At 38.5% G+C, this 18,324-nt stretch overlaps 58 pseudogenes; all 58 read right to left on the minus strand.

The window, feature by feature from the left end:
- Positions 1 to 73: 73 nt before the first annotated feature.
- On the minus strand, positions 74 to 192 carry LOC140568909 (5S ribosomal RNA; annotated as a pseudogene).
- Positions 193 to 377: 185 nt separating this feature from the next.
- On the minus strand, positions 378 to 496 carry LOC140567386 (5S ribosomal RNA; annotated as a pseudogene).
- Positions 497 to 681: 185 nt separating this feature from the next.
- Positions 682 to 800, minus strand: LOC140568910 (5S ribosomal RNA; annotated as a pseudogene).
- A 185-nt stretch (positions 801 to 985) lies between these two features.
- LOC140566032 (5S ribosomal RNA) lies at positions 986 to 1,104 on the minus strand (annotated as a pseudogene).
- Positions 1,105 to 1,289: 185 nt separating this feature from the next.
- Positions 1,290 to 1,408, minus strand: LOC140571652 (5S ribosomal RNA; annotated as a pseudogene).
- A 222-nt stretch (positions 1,409 to 1,630) lies between these two features.
- On the minus strand, positions 1,631 to 1,749 carry LOC140568912 (5S ribosomal RNA; annotated as a pseudogene).
- Positions 1,750 to 1,934: 185 nt separating this feature from the next.
- On the minus strand, positions 1,935 to 2,053 carry LOC140568914 (5S ribosomal RNA; annotated as a pseudogene).
- A 185-nt stretch (positions 2,054 to 2,238) lies between these two features.
- Positions 2,239 to 2,357, minus strand: LOC140567387 (5S ribosomal RNA; annotated as a pseudogene).
- Positions 2,358 to 2,542: 185 nt separating this feature from the next.
- Positions 2,543 to 2,661, minus strand: LOC140568915 (5S ribosomal RNA; annotated as a pseudogene).
- A 185-nt stretch (positions 2,662 to 2,846) lies between these two features.
- Positions 2,847 to 2,965, minus strand: LOC140566033 (5S ribosomal RNA; annotated as a pseudogene).
- A 185-nt stretch (positions 2,966 to 3,150) lies between these two features.
- Positions 3,151 to 3,269, minus strand: LOC140571653 (5S ribosomal RNA; annotated as a pseudogene).
- Positions 3,270 to 3,491: 222 nt separating this feature from the next.
- On the minus strand, positions 3,492 to 3,610 carry LOC140566034 (5S ribosomal RNA; annotated as a pseudogene).
- A 185-nt stretch (positions 3,611 to 3,795) lies between these two features.
- On the minus strand, positions 3,796 to 3,914 carry LOC140569955 (5S ribosomal RNA; annotated as a pseudogene).
- A 185-nt stretch (positions 3,915 to 4,099) lies between these two features.
- On the minus strand, positions 4,100 to 4,218 carry LOC140572127 (5S ribosomal RNA; annotated as a pseudogene).
- Positions 4,219 to 4,440: 222 nt separating this feature from the next.
- LOC140568916 (5S ribosomal RNA) lies at positions 4,441 to 4,559 on the minus strand (annotated as a pseudogene).
- Positions 4,560 to 4,744: 185 nt separating this feature from the next.
- On the minus strand, positions 4,745 to 4,863 carry LOC140570607 (5S ribosomal RNA; annotated as a pseudogene).
- Positions 4,864 to 5,085: 222 nt separating this feature from the next.
- On the minus strand, positions 5,086 to 5,204 carry LOC140568917 (5S ribosomal RNA; annotated as a pseudogene).
- A 185-nt stretch (positions 5,205 to 5,389) lies between these two features.
- Positions 5,390 to 5,508, minus strand: LOC140573139 (5S ribosomal RNA; annotated as a pseudogene).
- A 185-nt stretch (positions 5,509 to 5,693) lies between these two features.
- Positions 5,694 to 5,812, minus strand: LOC140567937 (5S ribosomal RNA; annotated as a pseudogene).
- A 222-nt stretch (positions 5,813 to 6,034) lies between these two features.
- LOC140567126 (5S ribosomal RNA) lies at positions 6,035 to 6,153 on the minus strand (annotated as a pseudogene).
- A 185-nt stretch (positions 6,154 to 6,338) lies between these two features.
- Positions 6,339 to 6,457, minus strand: LOC140570608 (5S ribosomal RNA; annotated as a pseudogene).
- A 185-nt stretch (positions 6,458 to 6,642) lies between these two features.
- On the minus strand, positions 6,643 to 6,761 carry LOC140573115 (5S ribosomal RNA; annotated as a pseudogene).
- A 185-nt stretch (positions 6,762 to 6,946) lies between these two features.
- On the minus strand, positions 6,947 to 7,065 carry LOC140568918 (5S ribosomal RNA; annotated as a pseudogene).
- Positions 7,066 to 7,287: 222 nt separating this feature from the next.
- On the minus strand, positions 7,288 to 7,406 carry LOC140572860 (5S ribosomal RNA; annotated as a pseudogene).
- Positions 7,407 to 7,591: 185 nt separating this feature from the next.
- LOC140573116 (5S ribosomal RNA) lies at positions 7,592 to 7,710 on the minus strand (annotated as a pseudogene).
- A 185-nt stretch (positions 7,711 to 7,895) lies between these two features.
- Positions 7,896 to 8,014, minus strand: LOC140568919 (5S ribosomal RNA; annotated as a pseudogene).
- Positions 8,015 to 8,236: 222 nt separating this feature from the next.
- Positions 8,237 to 8,355, minus strand: LOC140572861 (5S ribosomal RNA; annotated as a pseudogene).
- A 222-nt stretch (positions 8,356 to 8,577) lies between these two features.
- LOC140570100 (5S ribosomal RNA) lies at positions 8,578 to 8,696 on the minus strand (annotated as a pseudogene).
- Positions 8,697 to 8,881: 185 nt separating this feature from the next.
- On the minus strand, positions 8,882 to 9,000 carry LOC140568920 (5S ribosomal RNA; annotated as a pseudogene).
- A 185-nt stretch (positions 9,001 to 9,185) lies between these two features.
- On the minus strand, positions 9,186 to 9,304 carry LOC140568921 (5S ribosomal RNA; annotated as a pseudogene).
- Positions 9,305 to 9,489: 185 nt separating this feature from the next.
- LOC140566036 (5S ribosomal RNA) lies at positions 9,490 to 9,608 on the minus strand (annotated as a pseudogene).
- Positions 9,609 to 9,830: 222 nt separating this feature from the next.
- LOC140572862 (5S ribosomal RNA) lies at positions 9,831 to 9,949 on the minus strand (annotated as a pseudogene).
- A 185-nt stretch (positions 9,950 to 10,134) lies between these two features.
- Positions 10,135 to 10,253, minus strand: LOC140566037 (5S ribosomal RNA; annotated as a pseudogene).
- A 185-nt stretch (positions 10,254 to 10,438) lies between these two features.
- LOC140568922 (5S ribosomal RNA) lies at positions 10,439 to 10,557 on the minus strand (annotated as a pseudogene).
- A 185-nt stretch (positions 10,558 to 10,742) lies between these two features.
- Positions 10,743 to 10,861, minus strand: LOC140568924 (5S ribosomal RNA; annotated as a pseudogene).
- Positions 10,862 to 11,046: 185 nt separating this feature from the next.
- On the minus strand, positions 11,047 to 11,165 carry LOC140570611 (5S ribosomal RNA; annotated as a pseudogene).
- Positions 11,166 to 11,350: 185 nt separating this feature from the next.
- Positions 11,351 to 11,469, minus strand: LOC140566606 (5S ribosomal RNA; annotated as a pseudogene).
- A 186-nt stretch (positions 11,470 to 11,655) lies between these two features.
- LOC140570854 (5S ribosomal RNA) lies at positions 11,656 to 11,774 on the minus strand (annotated as a pseudogene).
- A 222-nt stretch (positions 11,775 to 11,996) lies between these two features.
- Positions 11,997 to 12,115, minus strand: LOC140567581 (5S ribosomal RNA; annotated as a pseudogene).
- A 185-nt stretch (positions 12,116 to 12,300) lies between these two features.
- LOC140567807 (5S ribosomal RNA) lies at positions 12,301 to 12,419 on the minus strand (annotated as a pseudogene).
- Positions 12,420 to 12,604: 185 nt separating this feature from the next.
- On the minus strand, positions 12,605 to 12,723 carry LOC140567314 (5S ribosomal RNA; annotated as a pseudogene).
- A 222-nt stretch (positions 12,724 to 12,945) lies between these two features.
- LOC140568925 (5S ribosomal RNA) lies at positions 12,946 to 13,064 on the minus strand (annotated as a pseudogene).
- A 185-nt stretch (positions 13,065 to 13,249) lies between these two features.
- On the minus strand, positions 13,250 to 13,368 carry LOC140572191 (5S ribosomal RNA; annotated as a pseudogene).
- Positions 13,369 to 13,553: 185 nt separating this feature from the next.
- LOC140568926 (5S ribosomal RNA) lies at positions 13,554 to 13,672 on the minus strand (annotated as a pseudogene).
- Positions 13,673 to 13,892: 220 nt separating this feature from the next.
- Positions 13,893 to 14,011, minus strand: LOC140566717 (5S ribosomal RNA; annotated as a pseudogene).
- A 185-nt stretch (positions 14,012 to 14,196) lies between these two features.
- Positions 14,197 to 14,315, minus strand: LOC140567971 (5S ribosomal RNA; annotated as a pseudogene).
- A 185-nt stretch (positions 14,316 to 14,500) lies between these two features.
- Positions 14,501 to 14,619, minus strand: LOC140572050 (5S ribosomal RNA; annotated as a pseudogene).
- Positions 14,620 to 14,804: 185 nt separating this feature from the next.
- LOC140570305 (5S ribosomal RNA) lies at positions 14,805 to 14,923 on the minus strand (annotated as a pseudogene).
- Positions 14,924 to 15,143: 220 nt separating this feature from the next.
- Positions 15,144 to 15,262, minus strand: LOC140572588 (5S ribosomal RNA; annotated as a pseudogene).
- A 222-nt stretch (positions 15,263 to 15,484) lies between these two features.
- Positions 15,485 to 15,603, minus strand: LOC140572792 (5S ribosomal RNA; annotated as a pseudogene).
- A 185-nt stretch (positions 15,604 to 15,788) lies between these two features.
- LOC140567164 (5S ribosomal RNA) lies at positions 15,789 to 15,907 on the minus strand (annotated as a pseudogene).
- A 185-nt stretch (positions 15,908 to 16,092) lies between these two features.
- LOC140566322 (5S ribosomal RNA) lies at positions 16,093 to 16,211 on the minus strand (annotated as a pseudogene).
- A 185-nt stretch (positions 16,212 to 16,396) lies between these two features.
- LOC140571614 (5S ribosomal RNA) lies at positions 16,397 to 16,515 on the minus strand (annotated as a pseudogene).
- A 185-nt stretch (positions 16,516 to 16,700) lies between these two features.
- On the minus strand, positions 16,701 to 16,819 carry LOC140568015 (5S ribosomal RNA; annotated as a pseudogene).
- Positions 16,820 to 17,165: 346 nt separating this feature from the next.
- LOC140566414 (5S ribosomal RNA) lies at positions 17,166 to 17,284 on the minus strand (annotated as a pseudogene).
- Positions 17,285 to 17,506: 222 nt separating this feature from the next.
- On the minus strand, positions 17,507 to 17,625 carry LOC140566661 (5S ribosomal RNA; annotated as a pseudogene).
- A 222-nt stretch (positions 17,626 to 17,847) lies between these two features.
- On the minus strand, positions 17,848 to 17,966 carry LOC140566666 (5S ribosomal RNA; annotated as a pseudogene).
- Positions 17,967 to 18,151: 185 nt separating this feature from the next.
- On the minus strand, positions 18,152 to 18,270 carry LOC140566942 (5S ribosomal RNA; annotated as a pseudogene).
- Positions 18,271 to 18,324: the final 54 nt, after the last annotated feature.

Below are 18,324 nucleotides of genomic sequence, written 5' to 3' on the forward strand. Positions count from 1 at the left end.
TTCAACTACAAATTTGTGCAAAAGATGTAAATAACATGGAAATGTAAGCTTTAATTGTTTGCAGGATTGGAAAAGCTTACAACACCTGGTATTCCCAGACAGTCTCCCATTCAAGTACTAACCAGGCCCAACCCTAGGTAGCTTCTGAGATCAGACGAGATCAGGCATTCTAAGGGTGGAATGGCCGTAAGCAGAAGCACCTTGCAAACTAGAGGATTCAAATTTCATAGCTAAGACCATATTTGTTCAAAACCAAGCAAAAGCATTCCATTTCAACACATCAACATTTACAACACAAAAGAGTTTCAACTACAAATTTGTGCAAAAGATGTAAATAACATGGAAATGTAAGCTTTAATTGTTTGCAGGATTGGAAAAGCTTACAACACCTGATATTCCCAGACAGTCTCCCATTCAATTACTAACCAGGCCCAACCCTAGGTAGCTTCTGAGATCAGTCGAGATCAGGCATTCTAAGGGTGGAATGGCCGTAAGCAGAAGCACCTTGCAAACTAGAGGATTCAAATTTCATAGCTAAGACCATATTTGTTCAAAACCAAGCAAAAGCATTCCATTTCAACACATCAACATTTACAACACAAAAGAGTTTCAACTACAAATTTGTGCAAAAGATGTAAATAACATGGAAATGTAATCTTTAATTGTTTGCAGGATTGGAAAAGCTTACAACACCTGGTATTCCCAGACAGTCTCCCATTCAAGTACTAACCAGGCCCAACCCTAGGTAGCTTCTGAGATCAGACGAGATCAGGCATTCTAAGGGTGGAATGGCCGTAAGCAGAAGCACCTTGCAAACTAGAGGATTCAAATTTCATAGCTAAGACCATATTTGTTCAAAACCAAGCAAAAGCATTCCATTTCAACACATCAACATTTACAACACAAAAGAGTTTCAACTACAAATTTGTGCAAAAGATGTAAATAACATGGAAATGTAAGCTTTAATTGTTTGCAGGATTGGAAAAGCTTACAACACCTGATATTCCCAGACAGTCTCCCATTCAATTACTAACCAGGCCCAACCCTAGGTAGCTTCTGAGATCAGACGAGATCAGGCATTCTAAGGGTGGAATGGCCGTAAGCAGAAGCACCTTGCAAACTAGAGGATTCAAATTTCATAGCTAAGACCATATTTGTTCAAAACCAAGCAAAAGCATTCCATTTCAACACATCAACATTTACAACACAAAAGAGTTTCAACTACAAATTTGTGCAAAAGATGTAAATAACATGGAAATGTAAGCTTTAATTGTTTGCAGGATTGGAAAAGCTTACAACACCTGGTATTCCCAGACAGTCTCCCATTCAAGTACGAACCAGGCCCAACCCTAGGTAGCTTCTGAGATCAGACGAGATCAGGCATTCTAAGGGTGGAATGGCCGTAAGCAGAAGCACCTTGCAAACTAGAGGATTCAAATTTCATAGCTAAGACCATATTTGTTCAAAACCAAGCAAAAGCATTCCATTTCAACACATCAACATTTACAATACAAAGCATTCCATTTCAACACATCAACATTTACAACACAAAAGAGTTTCATCTACAAATTTGTGCAAAAGATGTAAATAACATGGAAATGTAAGCTTTAATTGTTTGCAGGATTGGAAAAGCTTACAACACCTGGTATTCCCAGACAGTCTCCCATTCAAGTACTAACCAGGCCCAACCCTAGGTAGCTTCTGAGATCAGACGAGATCAGGCATTCTAAGGGTGGAATGGCCGTAAGCAGAAGCACCTTGCAAACTAGAGGATTCAAATTTCATAGCTAAGACCATATTTGTTCAAAACCAAGCAAAAGCATTCCATTTCAACACATCAACATTTACAACACAAAAGAGTTTCAACTACAAATTTGTGCAAAAGATGTAAATAACATGGAAATGTAAGCTTTAATTGTTTGCAGGATTGGAAAAGCTTACAACACCTGGTATTCCCAGACAGTCTCCCATTCAAGTACTAACCAGGCCCAACCCTAGGTAGCTTCTGAGATCAGACGAGATCAGGCATTCTAAGGGTGGAATGGCCGTAAGCAGAAGCACCTTGCAAACTAGAGGATTCAAATTTCATAGCTAAGACCATATTTGTTCAAAACCAAGCAAAAGCATTCCATTTCAACACATCAACATTTACAACACAAAAGAGTTTCAACTACAAATTTGTGCAAAAGATGTAAATAACATGGAAATGTAAGCTTTAATTGTTTGCAGGATTGGAAAAGCTTACAACACCTGATATTCCCAGACAGTCTCCCATTCAATTACTAACCAGGCCCAACCCTAGGTAGCTTCTGAGATCAGTCGAGATCAGGCATTCTAAGGGTGGAATGGCCGTAAGCAGAAGCACCTTGCAAACTAGAGGATTCAAATTTCATAGCTAAGACCATATTTGTTCAAAACCAAGCAAAAGCATTCCATTTCAACACATCAACATTTACAACACAAAAGAGTTTCAACTACAAATTTGTGCAAAAGATGTAAATAACATGGAAATGTAATCTTTAATTGTTTGCAGGATTGGAAAAGCTTACAACACCTGGTATTCCCAGACAGTCTCCCATTCAAGTACTAACCAGGCCCAACCCTAGGTAGCTTCTGAGATCAGACGAGATCAGGCATTCTAAGGGTGGAATGGCCGTAAGCAGAAGCACCTTGCAAACTAGAGGATTCAAATTTCATAGCTAAGACCATATTTGTTCAAAACCAAGCAAAAGCATTCCATTTCAACACATCAACATTTACAACACAAAAGAGTTTCAACTACAAATTTGTGCAAAAGATGTAAATAACATGGAAATGTAAGCTTTAATTGTTTGCAGGATTGGAAAAGCTTACAACACCTGATATTCCCAGACAGTCTCCCATTCAATTACTAACCAGGCCCAACCCTAGGTAGCTTCTGAGATCAGACGAGATCAGGCATTCTAAGGGTGGAATGGCCGTAAGCAGAAGCACCTTGCAAACTAGAGGATTCAAATTTCATAGCTAAGACCATATTTGTTCAAAACCAAGCAAAAGCATTCCATTTCAACACATCAACATTTACAACACAAAAGAGTTTCAACTACAAATTTGTGCAAAAGATGTAAATAACATGGAAATGTAAGCTTTAATTGTTTGCAGGATTGGAAAAGCTTACAACACCTGGTATTCCCAGACAGTCTCCCATTCAAGTACGAACCAGGCCCAACCCTAGGTAGCTTCTGAGATCAGACGAGATCAGGCATTCTAAGGGTGGAATGGCCGTAAGCAGAAGCACCTTGCAAACTAGAGGATTCAAATTTCATAGCTAAGACCATATTTGTTCAAAACCAAGCAAAAGCATTCCATTTCAACACATCAACATTTACAATACAAAGCATTCCATTTCAACACATCAACATTTACAACACAAAAGAGTTTCATCTACAAATTTGTGCAAAAGATGTAAATAACATGGAAATGTAAGCTTTAATTGTTTGCAGGATTGGAAAAGCTTACAACACCTGATATTCCCAGACAGTCTCCCATTCAATTACTAACCAGGCCCAACCCTAGGTAGCTTCTGAGATCAGACGAGATCAGGCATTCTAAGGGTGGAATGGCCGTAAGCAGAAGCACCTTGCAAACTAGAGGATTCAAATTTCATAGCTAAGACCATATTTGTTCAAAACCAAGCAAAAGCATTCCATTTCAACACATCAACATTTACAACACAAAAGAGTTTCAACTACAAATTTGTGCAAAAGATGTAAATAACATGGAAATGTAAGCTTTAATTGTTTGCAGGATTGGAAAAGCTTACAACACCTGGTATTCCCAGACAGTCTCCCATTCAAGTACTAACCAGGCCCAACCCTAGGTAGCTTCTGAGATCAGACGAGATCAGGAATTCTAAGGGTGGAATGGCCGTAAGCAGAAGCACCTTGCAAACTAGAGGATTCAAATTTCATAGCTAAGACCATATTTGTTCAAAACCAAGCAAAAGCATTCCATTTCAACACATCAACATTTACAACACAAAAGAGTTTCAACTACAAATTTGTGCAAAAGATGTAAATAACATGGAAATGTAAGCTTTAATTGTTTGCAGGATTGGAAAAGCTTACAACACCTGGTATTCCCAGACAGTCTCCCATTCAAGTACTAACCAGGCCCAACCCTAGGTAGCTTCGGAGATCAGACGAGATCAGGCATTCTAAGGGTGGAATGGCCGTAAGCAGAAGCACCTTGCAAACTAGAGGATTCAAATTTCATAGCTAAGACCATATTTGTTCAAAACCAAGCAAAAGCATTCCATTTCAACACATCAACATTTCCAACACAAAGCATTCCATTTCAACACATCAACATTTACAACACAAAAGAGTTTCAACTACAAATTTGTGCAAAAGATGTAAATAACATGGAAATGTAAGCTTTAATTGTTTGCAGGATTGGAAAAGCTTACAACACCTGGTATTCCCAGACAGTCTCCCATTCAAGTACTAACCAGGCCCAACCCTAGGTAGCTTCTGAGATCAGACGAGATCAGGCATTCTAAGGGTGGAATGGCCGTAAGCAGAAGCACCTTGCAAACTAGAGGATTCAAATTTCATAGCTAAGACCATATTTGTTCAAAACCAAGCAAAAGCATTCCATTTCAACACATCAACATTTACAACACAAAAGAGTTTCAACTACAAATTTGTGCAAAAGATGTAAATAACATGGAAATGTAAGCTTTAATTGTTTGCAGGATTGGAAAAGCTTACAACACCTGATATTCCCAGACAGTCTCCCATTCAAGTACTAACCAGGCCCAACCCTAGGTAGCTTCTGAGATCAGACGAGATCAGGCATTCTAAGGGTGGAATGGCCGTAAGCAGAAGCACCTTGCAAACTAGAGGATTCAAATTTCATAGCTAAGACCATATTTGTTCAAAACCAAGCAAAAGCATTCCATTTCAACACATCAACATTTACAACACAAAGCATTCCATTTCAACACATCAACATTTACAACACAAAAGAGTTTCAACTACAAATTTGTGCAAAAGATGTAAATAACATGGAAATGTAAGCTTTAATTGTTTGCAGGATTGGAAAAGCTTACAACACCTGGTATTCCCAGACAGTCTCCCATTCAAGTACTAACCAGGCCCAACCCTAGGTAGCTTCTGAGATCAGACGAGATCAGGCATTCTAAGGGTGGAATGGCCGTAAGCAGAAGCACCTTCCAAACTAGAGGATTCAAATTTCATAGCTAAGACCATATTTGTTCAAAACCAAGCAAAAGCATTCCATTTCAACACATCAACATTTACAACACAAAAGAGTTTCAACTACAAATTTGTGCAAAAGATGTAAATAACATGGAAATGTAAGCTTTAATTGTTTGCAGGATTGGAAAAGCTTACAACACCTGATATTCCCAGACAGTCTCCCATTCAAGTACTAACCAGGCCCAACCCTAGGTAGCTTCGGAGATCAGACGAGATCAGGAATTCTAAGGGTGGAATGGCCGTAAGCAGAAGCACCTTGCAAACTAGAGGATTCAAATTTCATAGCTAAGACCATATTTGTTCAAAACCAAGCAAAAGCATTCCATTTCAACACATCAACATTTACAACACAAAAGAGTTTCAACTACAAATTTGTGCAAAAGATGTAAATAACATGGAAATGTAAGCTTTAATTGTTTGCAGGATTGGAAAAGCTTACAACACCTGGTATTCCCAGACAGTCTCCCATTCAAGTACTAACCAGGCCCAACCCTAGGTAGCTTCTGAGATCAGACAAGATCAGGCATTCTAAGGATGGAACTGCCGCAAGCAGAAGCACCTTGCAAACTAGAGGATTCAAATTTCATAGCTAAGACCATATTTGTTCAAAACCAAGCAAAAGCATTCCATTTCAACACATCAACATTTACAAAACAAAGCATTCCATTTCAACACATCAACATTTACAACACAAAAGAGTTTCATCTACAAATTTGTGCAAAAGATGTAAATAACATGGAAATGTAAGCTTTAATTGTTTGCAGGATTGGAAAAGCTTACAACACCTGGTATTCCCAGACAGTCTCCCATTCAAGTACTAACCGTGCCCAACCCTAGGTAGCTTCTGAGATCAGACAAGATCAGGCATTCTAAGGGTGGAATGGCCGTAAGCAGAAGCACCTTGCAAACTAGAGGATTCAAATTTCATAGCTAAGACCATATTTGTTCAAAACCAAGCAAAAGCATTCCATTTCAACACATCAACATTTACAACACAAAAGAGTTTCAACTACAAATTTGTGCAAAAGATGTAAATAACATGGAAATGTAAGCTTTAATTGTTTGCAGGATTGGAAAAGCTTACAACACCTGATATTCCCAGACAGTCTCCCATTCAAGTACTAACCAGGCCCAACCCTAGGTAGCTTCTGAGATCAGACGAGATCAGGCATTCTAAGGGTGGAATGGCCGTAAGCAGAAGCACCTTGCAAACTAGAGGATTCAAATTTCATAGCTAAGACCATATTTGTTCAAAACCAAGCAAAAGCATTCCATTTCAACACATCAACATTAACAACACAAAAGAGTTTCAACTACAAATTTGTGCAAAAGATGTAAATAACATGGAAATGTAAGCTTTAATTGTTTGCAGGATTGGAAAAGCTTACAACACCTGGTATTCCCAGACAGTCTCCCATTCAAGTACTAACCAGGCCCAACCCTTGGTAGCTTCTGAGATCAGACAAGATCAGGCATTCTAAGGATGGAATGGCCGCAAGCAGAAGCACCTTGCAAACTAGAGGATTCAAATTTCATAGCTAAGACCATATTTGTTCAAAACCAAGCAAAAACATTCCATTTCAACACATCAACATTTACAACACAAAAGAGTTTCAACTACAAATTTGTGCAAAAGATGTAAAAAACATGGAAATGTAAGCTTTAATTGTTTGCAGGATTGGAAAAGCTTACAACACCTGGTATTCCCAGACAGTCTCCCATTCAAGTACTAACCAGGCCCAACCCTAGGTAGCTTCTGAGATCAGACGAGATCAGGCATTCTAAGGGTGGAATGGCCGTAAGCAGAAGCACCTTGCAAACTAGAGGATTCAAATTTCATAGCTAAGACCATATTTGTTCAAAACCAAGCAAAAGCATTCCATTTCAACACATCAACATTTACAACACAAAGCATTCCATTTCAACACATCAACATTTACAACACAAAAGAGTTTCATCTACAAATTTGTGCAAAAGATGTAAATAACATGGAAATGTAAGCTTTAATTGTTTGCAGGATTGGAAAAGCTTACAACACCTGGTATTCCCAGACAGTCTCCCATTCAAGTACTAACCGTGCCCAACCCTAGGTAGCTTCTGAGATCAGACGAGATCAGGCATTCTAAGGGTGGAATGGCCGTAAGCAGAAGCACCTTGCAAACTAGAGGATTCAAATTTCATAGCTAAGACCATATTTGTTCAAAACCAAGCAAAAGCATTCCATTTCAACACATCAACATTTACAACACAAAAGAGTTTCAACTACAAATTTGTGCAAAAGATGTAAATAACATGGAAATGTAAGCTTTAATTGTTTGCAGGATTGGAAAAGCTTACAACACCTGGTATTCCCAGACAGTCTCCCATTCAAGTACTAACCAGGCCCAACCCTTGGTAGCTTCTGAGATCAGACAAGATCAGGCATTCTAAGGATGGAATGGCCGCAAGCAGAAGCACCTTGCAAACTAGAGGATTCAAATTTCATAGCTAAGACCATATTTGTTCAAAACCAAGCAAAAACATTCCATTTCAACACATCAACATTTACAACACAAAAGAGTTTCAACTACAAATTTGTGCAAAAGATGTAAAAAAAATGGAAATGTAAGCTTTAATTGTTTGCAGGATTGGAAAAGCTTACAACACCTGGTATTCCCAGACAGTCTCCCATTCAAGTACTAACCAGGCCCAACCCTAGGTAGCTTCTGAGATCAGACGAGATCAGGCATTCTAAGGGTGGAATGGCCGTAAGCAGAAGCACCTTGCAAACTAGAGGATTCAAATTTCATAGCTAAGACCATATTTGTTCAAAACCAAGCAAAAGCATTCCATTTCAACACATCAACATTTACAACACAAAGCATTCCATTTCAACACATCAACATTTACAACACAAAAGAGTTTCATCTACAAATTTGTGCAAAAGATGTAAATAACATGGAAATGTAAGCTTTAATTGTTTGCAGGATTGGAAAAGCTTACAACACCTGGTATTCCCAGACAGTCTCCCATTCAAGTACTAACCGTGCCCAACCCTAGGTAGCTTCTGAGATCAGACGAGATCAGGCATTCTAAGGGTGGAATGGCCGTAAGCAGAAGCACCTTGCAAACTAGAGGATTCAAATTTCATAGCTAAGACCATATTTGTTCAAAACCAAGCAAAAGCATTCCATTTCAACACATCAACATTTGCAACACAAAGCATTCCATTTTAACACATCAACATTTACAACACAAAAGAGTTTCATCTACAAATTTGTGCAAAAGATGTAAATAACATGGAAATGTAAGCTTTAATTGTTTGCAGGATTGGAAAAGCTTACAACACCTGATATTCCCAGACAGTCTCCCATTCAAGTACTAACCAGGCCCAACCCTAGGTAGCTTCTGAGATCAGATGAGATCAGGAATTCTAAGGGTGGAATGGCCGTAAGCAGAAGCACCTTGCAAACTAGAGGATTCAAATTTCATAGCTAAGACCATATTTGTTCAAAACCAAGCAAAAGCATTCCATTTCAACACATCAACATTTACAACACAAAAGAGTTTCAACTACAAATTTGTGCAAAAGATGTAAATAACATGGAAATGTAAGCTTTAATTGTTTGCAGGATTGGAAAAGCTTACAACACCTGGTATTCCCAGACAGTCTCCCATTCAAGTACTAACCAGGCCCAACCCTAGGTAGCTTCTGAGATCAGACGAGATCAGGCATTCTAAGGGTGGAATGGCCGTAAGCAGAAGCACCTTGCAAACTAGAGGATTCAAATTTCATAGCTAAGACCATATTTGTTCAAAACCAAGCAAAAGCATTCCATTTCAACACATCAACATTTACAACACAAAAGAGTTTCAACTACAAATTTGTGCAAAAGATGTAAATAACATGGAAATGTAAGCTTTAATTGTTTGCAGGATTGGAAAAGCTTACAACACCTGGTATTCCCAGACAGTCTCCCATTCAAGTACTAACCAGGCCCAACCCTAGGTAGCTTCTGAGATCAGACGAGATCAGGCATTCTAAGGGTGGAATGGCCGTAAGCAGAAGCACCTTGCAAAGTAGAGGATTCAAATTTCATAGCTAAGACCATATTTGTTCAAAACCAAGCAAAAGCATTCCATTTCAACACATCAACATTTACAACACAAAAGAGTTTCAACTACAAATTTGTGCAAAAGATGTAAATAACATGGAAATGTAAGCTTTAATTGTTTGCAGGATTGGAAAAGCTTACAACACCTGATATTCCCAGACAGTCTCCCATTCAATTACTAACCAGGCCCAACCCTAGGTAGCTTCTGAGATCAGACGAGATCAGGCATTCTAAGGGTGGAATGGCCGTAAGCAGAAGCACCTTGCAAACTAGAGGATTCAAATTTCATAGCTAAGACCATATTTGTTCAAAACCAAGCAAAAGCATTCCATTTCAACACATCAACATTTACAATACAAAGCATTCCATTTCAACACATCAACATTTACAACACAAAAGAGTTTCATCTTCAAATTTGTGCAAAAGATGTAAATAACATGGAAATGTAAGCTTTAATTGTTTGCAGGATTGGAAAAGCTTACAACACCTGGTATTCCCAGACAGTCTCCCATTCAAGTACTAACCGTGCCCAACCCTAGGTAGCTTCTGAGATCAGACGAGATCAGGCATTCTAAGGGTGGAATGGCCGTAAGCAGAAGCACCTTGCAAACTAGAGGATTCAAATTTCATAGCTAAGACCATATTTGTTCAAAACCAAGCAAAAGCATTCCATTTCAACACATCAACATTTACAACACAAAAGAGTTTCAACTACAAATTTGTGCAAAAGATGTAAATAACATGGAAATGTAAGCTTTAATTGTTTGCAGGATTGGAAAAGCTTACAACACCTGATATTCCCAGACAGTCTCCCATTCAATTACTAACCAGGCCCAACCCTAGGTAGCTTCTGAGATCAGACGAGATCAGGCATTCTAAGGGTGGAATGGCCGTAAGCAGAAGCACCTTGCAAACTAGAGGATTCAAATTTCATAGCTAAGACCATATTTGTTCAAAACCAAGCAAAAGCATTCCATTTCAACACATCAACATTTACAACACAAAAGAGTTTCAACTACAAATTTGTGCAAAAGATGTAAATAACATGGAAATGTAAGCTTTAATTGTTTGCAGGATTGGAAAAGCTTACAACACCTGGTATTCCCAGACAGTCTCCCATTCAAGTACTAACCAGGCCCAACCCTAGGTAGCTTCTGAGATCAGACGAGATCAGGCATTCTAAGGGTGGAATGGCCGTAAGCAGAAGCACCTTGCAAACTAGAGGATTCAAATTTCATAGCTAAGACCATATTTGTTCAAAAACAAGCAAAAGCATTCCATTTCAACACATCAACATTTACAACACAAAAGAGTTTCAACTACAAATTTGTGCAAAAGATGTAAATAACATGGAAATGTAAGCTTTAATTGTTTGCAGGATTGGAAAAGCTTACAACACCTGGTATTCCCAGACAGTCTCCCATTCAAGTACTAACCAGGCCCAACCCTAGGTAGCTTCTGAGATCAGACGAGATCAGGCATTCTAAGGGTGGAATGGCCGTAAGCAGAAGCACCTTCCAAACTAGAGGATTCAAATTTCATAGCTAAGACCATATTTGTTCAAAACCAAGCAAAAGCATTCCATTTCAACACATCAACATTTACAACACAAAAGAGTTTCAACTACAAATTTGTGCAAAAGATGTAAATAACATGGAAATGTAAGCTTTAATTGTTTGCAGGATTGGAAAAGCTTACAACACCTGATATTCCCAGACAGTCTCCCATTCAAGTACTAACCAGGCCCAACCCTAGGTAGCTTCTGAGATCAGACGAGATCAGGCATTCTAAGGGTGGAATGGCCGTAAGCAGAAGCAACTTGCAAACTAGAGGATTCAAATTTCATAGCTAAGACCATATTTGTTCAAAACCAAGCAAAAGCATTCCATTTCAACACATCAACATTTACAACACAAAAGAGTTTCAACTACAAATTTGTGCAAAAGATGTAAATAACATGGAAATGTAAGCTTTAATTGTTTGCAGGATTGGAAAAGCTTACAACACCTGGTATTCCCAGACAGTCTCCCACTCAAGTACTAACCAGGCCCAACCCTAGGTAGCTTCTGAGATCAGACGAGATCAGGCATTCTAATGGTGGAATGGCCGTAGGCAGAAGCACCTTGCAAACCTAGAGGATTCAAATTTCATAGCTAAGACCATATTTGTTCAAAACCAAGCAAAAGCATTCCATTTCAACATATCAACATTTACAACACAAAAGAGTTTCAACTACAAATTTGTGCAAAAGATGTAAATAACATGGAAATGTAAGCTTTAATTGTTTGCAGGATTGGAAAAGCTTACAACACCTGGTATTCCCAGACAGTCTCCCATTCAAGTACTAACCAGGCCCAACCCTAGGTAGCTTCTGAGATCAGACGAGATCAGGCATTCTAAGGGTGGAATAGCCGTAAGCAGAAGCACCTTGCAAACTAGAGGATTCAAATTTCATAGCTAAGATCATATTTGTTCAAAACCAAGCAAAAGCATTCCATTTCAACACATCAACATTTACAACACAAAGCATTCCATTTCAACACATCAACATTTACAACACAAAAGAGTTTCAACTACAAATTTGTGCAAAAGATGTAAATAACATGGAAATGTAAGCTTTAATTGTTTGCAGGATTGGAAAAGCTTACAACACCTGATATTCCCAGAGAGTCTCCCATTCAAGTACTAACCAGGCCCAACCCTAGGTAGCTTCTGAGATCAGACGAGATCAGGGATTCTAAGGGTGGAACGGCCATAAGGAGAAGCACCTAGCAAACTAGAGGATTCAAATTTCATAGCTAAGACCATATTTGTTCAAAACCAAGCAAAAGCATTCCATTTCAACACATCAACATTTACAACACAAAAGAGTTTCAACTACAAATTTGTGCAAAAGATGTAAATAACATGGAAATGTAAGCTTTAATTGTTTGCAGGATTGGAAAAGCTTACAACACCTGATATTCCCAGACAGTCTCCCATTCAAGTACTAACCAGACCCAACTCTAGGTAGTTTCTGAGATCAGACAAGATCAGGCATTCTAAGGGTGGAATGGCCGTAAGCAGAAACACCTAGCAAACTAGAGGATTCAAATTTCATAGCTAAGACCATATTTGTTCAAAACCAAGCAAAATCATTCCATTTCAACACATCAACATTTACAACACAAAAGAGTTTCAACTACAAATTTGTGCAAAAGATGTAAATAACATGGAAATGTAAGCTTTAATTGTTTGCAGGATTGGAAAAGCTTACAACACCTGGTATTCCCAGACAGTCTCCCATTCAAGTACTAACCAGGCCAAACCCTAGGCAGTTTCTGAGATCAGACGAGATCAGGCATTCTAAGGGTGGAATGGCCGTAAGCAGAAGCACCTTGCAAACTAGAGGATTCAAATTTCATAGCTAAGACCATATTTGTTCAAAACCAAGCAAAAGCATTCCATTTCAACACATCAACATTTACAACACAAAGCATTCCATTTCAACACATCAACATTTACAACACAAAAGAGTTTCATCTACAAATTTGTGCAAAAGATGTAAATAACATGGAAATGTAAGCTTTAATTGTTTGCAGGATTGGAAAAGCTTACAACACCTGGTATTCCCAGACAGTCTCCCATTCAAGTACTAACCAGGCCCAACCCTAGGTAGCTTCTGAGATCAGACGAGATCAGGCATTCTAAGGGTGGAATGGCCGTAAGCAGAAGCACCTTGCAAACTAGAGGATTCAAATTTCATAGCTAAGACCATATTTGTTCAAAACCAAGCAAAAGCATTCCATTTCAACACATCAACATTTACAACACAAAAGAGTTTCAACTACAAATTTGTGCAATAGATGTAAATAACATGGAAATGTAAGCTTTAATTGTTTGCAGGATTGGAAAAGCTTACAACACCTGGTATTCCCAGACAGTCTCCCATTCAAGTACTAACCAGGCCCAATCCTAGATAGCTTCTGAGATCAGACGAGATCAGGCATTCTAAGGGTGGAATGGCCGTAAGCAGAAGCACCTTGCAAACTAGAGGATTCAAATTTCATAGCTAAGACCATATTTGTTCAAAACCAAGCAAAAGCATTCCATTTCAACACATCAACATTTACAACACAAAAGAGTTTCAACTACAAATTTGTGCAAAAGATGTAAATAACATGGAAATGTAAGCTTTAATTGTTTGCAGGATTGGAAAAGCTTACAACACCTGGTATTCCCAGACAGTCTCCCATTCAAGTACTAACCAGGCCCAACCCTAGGTAGCTTCTGAGATCAGACGAGATCAGGCATTCTAAGGGTGGAATGGCCGTAAGCAGAAGCACCTTGCAAACTAGAGGATTCAAATTTCATATCTAAGACCATATTTGTTCAAAACCAAGCAAAAGCATTCCATTTCAACACATCAACATTTACAACACAGCATTCCATTTCAACACATCAACATTTACCACACAAAAGAGTGTCAACTACAAATAAGTGCAAAAGATATAAATAACATGGAAATGTAAGCTTTAATTGTTTTCAGGATTGGAAAAGCTTACAACACCTGGTATTCCCAGACAGTCTCCCATTCAAGTACTAACCAGGCCCAACACTAGGTAGCTTCTGAGATCAGACGAGATCAGGCATTCTAAGGGTGGAATTGCCATAAGCAGAAGAACCTTGCAAACTAGAGGATTCAAATTTCATAGCTAAGACCATATTTGTTCAAAACCAAGCAAAAGTATTCCATTTCAGCACATCAACATTTACAACACAAAAGAGTTTCAACTCCAAATTTGTGCAAAAGATGTAAATAACATGGAAATGTAAGCTTTAATTGTTTGCAGGATTGGAAAAGCTTACAACACCTGGTATTCCCAGACAGTCTCCCATTCAAGAACTAACCAGGCCCAACTCTAGGTAGCTTCTGAGATCAGACGAGATCAGGCGTTCTAAGGGTGGAATGGCCTCAAGCAGAAGAACCTTGCAAACCAGAGGATTCAATTTTCATAGCTAAGACCATATTTGTTCAAAACCAAGAAAAAGCATTCCATTTCAACACATCAACATTCACAACACAAAAGAGTTTCAACTACAAATTTGTGCAAAAGATGTAAATAACATGGAAATGTAAGCTTTAATTGTTTGCAGGATTGGAAAAGCTTACAACACCTGGTATTCCCAGACAGTCTCCCATTCAAGTACTAACCAGGCCCAACCCTAGGTAGCTTCTGAGATCAGACGAGATCAGGCATTCTACGGGTGGAATGGCCGTAAGCAGAAGCACCTTTCAAACTAGAGGATTCAAATTTCATAGCTAAGACCATATTTGTACAAAACCAAGCAAAAGCATTCCATTTCAACACATCAACATTTACAACACAAAAGAGTTTCAACTACAAATTTGTGCAAAAGATGTAAATAACATGGAAATGTAAGCTTTAATTGTTTGCAGGATTGGAAAAGCTTACAACACCTGGTTTTCCCAGACAGTCTCCCATTCAAGTACTAACCAGGCCCAACCCTAAGTATCTTCTGAGATCAGACGAGATCAGGCATTCTAAGGGTGGAATGGCCGTAAGCAGAAGCACCTTGCAAACTAGAGGATTCAAATTTCATATCTAAGACCATATTTGTTCAAAACCAAGCAAAAGCATTCCATTTCAACACATCAACATTTACAACACAGCATTCCATTTCAACACATCAACATTTACCACATAAAAGAGTTTCAACTACAAATTTGTGCAAAAGATGTAAATAACATGGAAATGTAAGCTTTAATTGTTTGCAGGATTGGAAAAGCTTACAACACCTGGTATTCCCAGACAGTCTCCCATTCAAGTACTAACCAGGCCCAACCCTAGGTAGCTTCTGAGATCAGATGAGATCAGGCATTCTAAAGGTGGAATGTCCGTAAGCAGAAGCACCTTGCAAATTAGAGGATTCAATTTTCATAGCTAAGACCATATTTGTTCAAAACCAAGCAAAAGCATTCCATTTCAACACATCAACATTTACAACACAAAGCATTCCATTTCAACACATCAACATTTACAACACAAAAGAGTTTCATCTACAAATTTGTGCAAAAGATGTAAATAACATGGAAATGTAAGCTTTAATTGTTTGCAGGATTGGAAAAGCTTAAAACACCTGGTATTCCCAGACAGTCTCCCATTCAAGTACTAACCAGGCCCAACCCTAGGTAGCTTCTGAGATCAGACGAGATCAGGCATTCTAAGGGTGGAATGGCCGTAAGCAGAAGCACCTTCCAAACTAGAGGATTCAAATTTCATAGCTAAGACCATATTTGTTCAAAACCAAGCAAAAGCATTCCATTTCAACACATCAACATTTACAACACAAAAGAGTTTCAACTACAAATTTGTGCAAAAGATGTAAATAACATGGAAATGTAAGCTTTAATTGTTTGCAGGATTGGAAAAGCTTACAACACCTGGTATTCCCAGACAGTCTCCCATTCAAGTACTAACCAGGCCCAACCCTAGGTAGCTTCTGAGATCAGACGAGATCAGGGATTCTAAGGGTGGAACGGCCATAAGGAGAAGCACCTAGCAAACTAGAGGATTCAAATTTTATAGCTAAGACCATATTTGTTCAAAACCAAGCAAAAGCATTCCATTTCAACACATCAACATTTACAACACAAAAGAGTTTCAACTACAAATTTGTGCACAAGATGTAAATAACATGGAAATGTAAGCTTTAATTGTTTGCAGGATTGGAAAAGCTTACAACACCTGATATTCCCAGACAGTCTCCCATTCAAGTACTAACCAGGCCCAACCCTAGGTAGCTTCTGAGATCAGACGAGATCAGGCATTCTAAGGGTGGAATGGCCTTAAGCAGACGCACCTTGCAAACTAGAGGATTCAAATTTCATAGCTAAGACCATATTTGTTCAAAACCAAGCAAAAGCATTCCATTTCAACACATCAACATTTACAACACAAAAGAGTTTCATCTACAAATTTGTGCAAAAGATGTAAATAACATGGAAATGTAAGCTTTAATTGTTTGCAGGATTGGAAAAGCTTACAACACCTGGTATTCCCAGACAGTCTCCCATTCAAGTACTAACCAGGCCCAACCCTAGGTAGCTTCTGAGATCAGACGAGATCAGGCGTTCTAAGGGTGGAATGGCCGTAAGCAAAACAACGTTGTAAACTAGAGGACTCAAATTTCATAGCTAAGACCATATTTGTTCAAAACCAAGCAAAAGCATTCCATTTGAACACATCAACATTTACAACACAAAAGAGTTTCAACTACAAATTTGTGCAAAAGATGTAATTAACATGGAAATGTAAGCTTTAATTGTTTGTAGGATTGGAAAAGCTTACAACACCTGGTATTCCCAGACAGTCTCCCATTCAAGTACTAACCAGACCCAACCCTATGTAGCTTCTGAGATCAGACAACATCAGGCGTTCTAAGGGTGGAATGGCCGTAATCAGAAGAACCTTGCAAACGAGAGGATTCAAATTTCATAGATAAGACCATATTTGTTCGAAACCAAGCAAAAGCATTCCATTTCAACACATCAACATTTACAACACAAAAGAGTTTCAACTACAAATTTGTGCAAAAGATTTAAATAACATGGAAATGTAAGCTTTAATTGTTTGCAGGATTGGAAAAGCTTACAACACCTGGTATTCCCAGACAGTCTCCCATTCAAGTACTAACCAGGCCCAACCCACATCAACATTTATAACACAAAAGAGTTTCAACTACAAATTTGTGCAAAAGATGTAAATAACATGGAAATGTAAGCTTTAATTGTTTGCAGGATTGGAAAAGCTTACAACACCTGGTATTCCCAGACAGTCTCCCATTCAAGTACTAACCAGGCCCAACCCTAGGTAGCTTCTGAGATAAGACGAGATCAGGCATTCTAAGGGTGGAATGGCCGTAAGCAGAAGCACCTTCCAAACTAGAGGATTCAAATTTCATAGCTAAGACCATATTTGTTCAAAACCAAGCAAAAGCATTCCATTTCAACACATCAACATTTACAACACAAAGCATTCCATTTCAACACATCAACATTTACAACACAAAAGAGTTTCAACTACAAATTTGTGCAAAAGATGTAAATAACATGGAAATGTAAGCTTTAATTGTTTGCAGGATTGGAAAAGCTTACAACACCTGGTATTCCCAGACAGTCTCCCATTCATGTACTAACCAGGCCCAACCCTAGGTAGCTTCTGAGATCAGACGAGATCAGGCATTCTAAGGATGGAATGGCCGCAAGCAGAAGGACCTTGCAAACTAGAGGATTCAAATTTCATAGCTAAGACCATATTTGTTCAAAACCAAGCAAAAACATTCCATTTCAACACATCAACATTTACAACACAAAGCATTCCATTTCAACACATCAACATTTACAACACAAAAGAGTTTCAACTACAAATTTGTGCAAAAGATGTAAATAACATGGAAATGTAAGCTTTAATTGTTTGCAGGATTGGAAAAGCTTACAACACCTGGTATTCCCAGACATTCCCCCATTCAAGTACTAACCAGGCCCAACCCTAGGTAGCTTCTGAGATCAGACGAGATCAGGCATTCTAAGGGTGGAATGGCCATAAGCAAAAGAACTTTGCAAACTAGAGGACTCAAATTTCATAGCTAAGACCATATTTGTTCAAAACCAAGCAAAAGCATTCCATTTCAACACATCAACATTTACAACATAAAAGAGTTTCAACTACAAATTTGTGCAAAAGATGTAAATAACATGGAAATGTAAGCTTTAATTGTTTGCAGGATTGGAAAAGCTTACAACACCTGATATTCCCAGACAGTCTCCCATTCAAGTACTAACCAGGCCCAACCCTAGGTAGCTTCTGAGATCAGACGAGATGAGGCATTCTAAGGGTGGAATGGCCGTAAGCAGAAGCACCTTGCAAACTAGAGGATTCAAATTTCATAGCTAAGACCATATTTGT

Source organism: Salminus brasiliensis, chromosome 11 (assembly GCF_030463535.1).
Source record: "Salminus brasiliensis chromosome 11, fSalBra1.hap2, whole genome shotgun sequence".
Taxonomy (NCBI): Eukaryota; Metazoa; Chordata; class Actinopteri; order Characiformes; family Bryconidae; genus Salminus; species Salminus brasiliensis.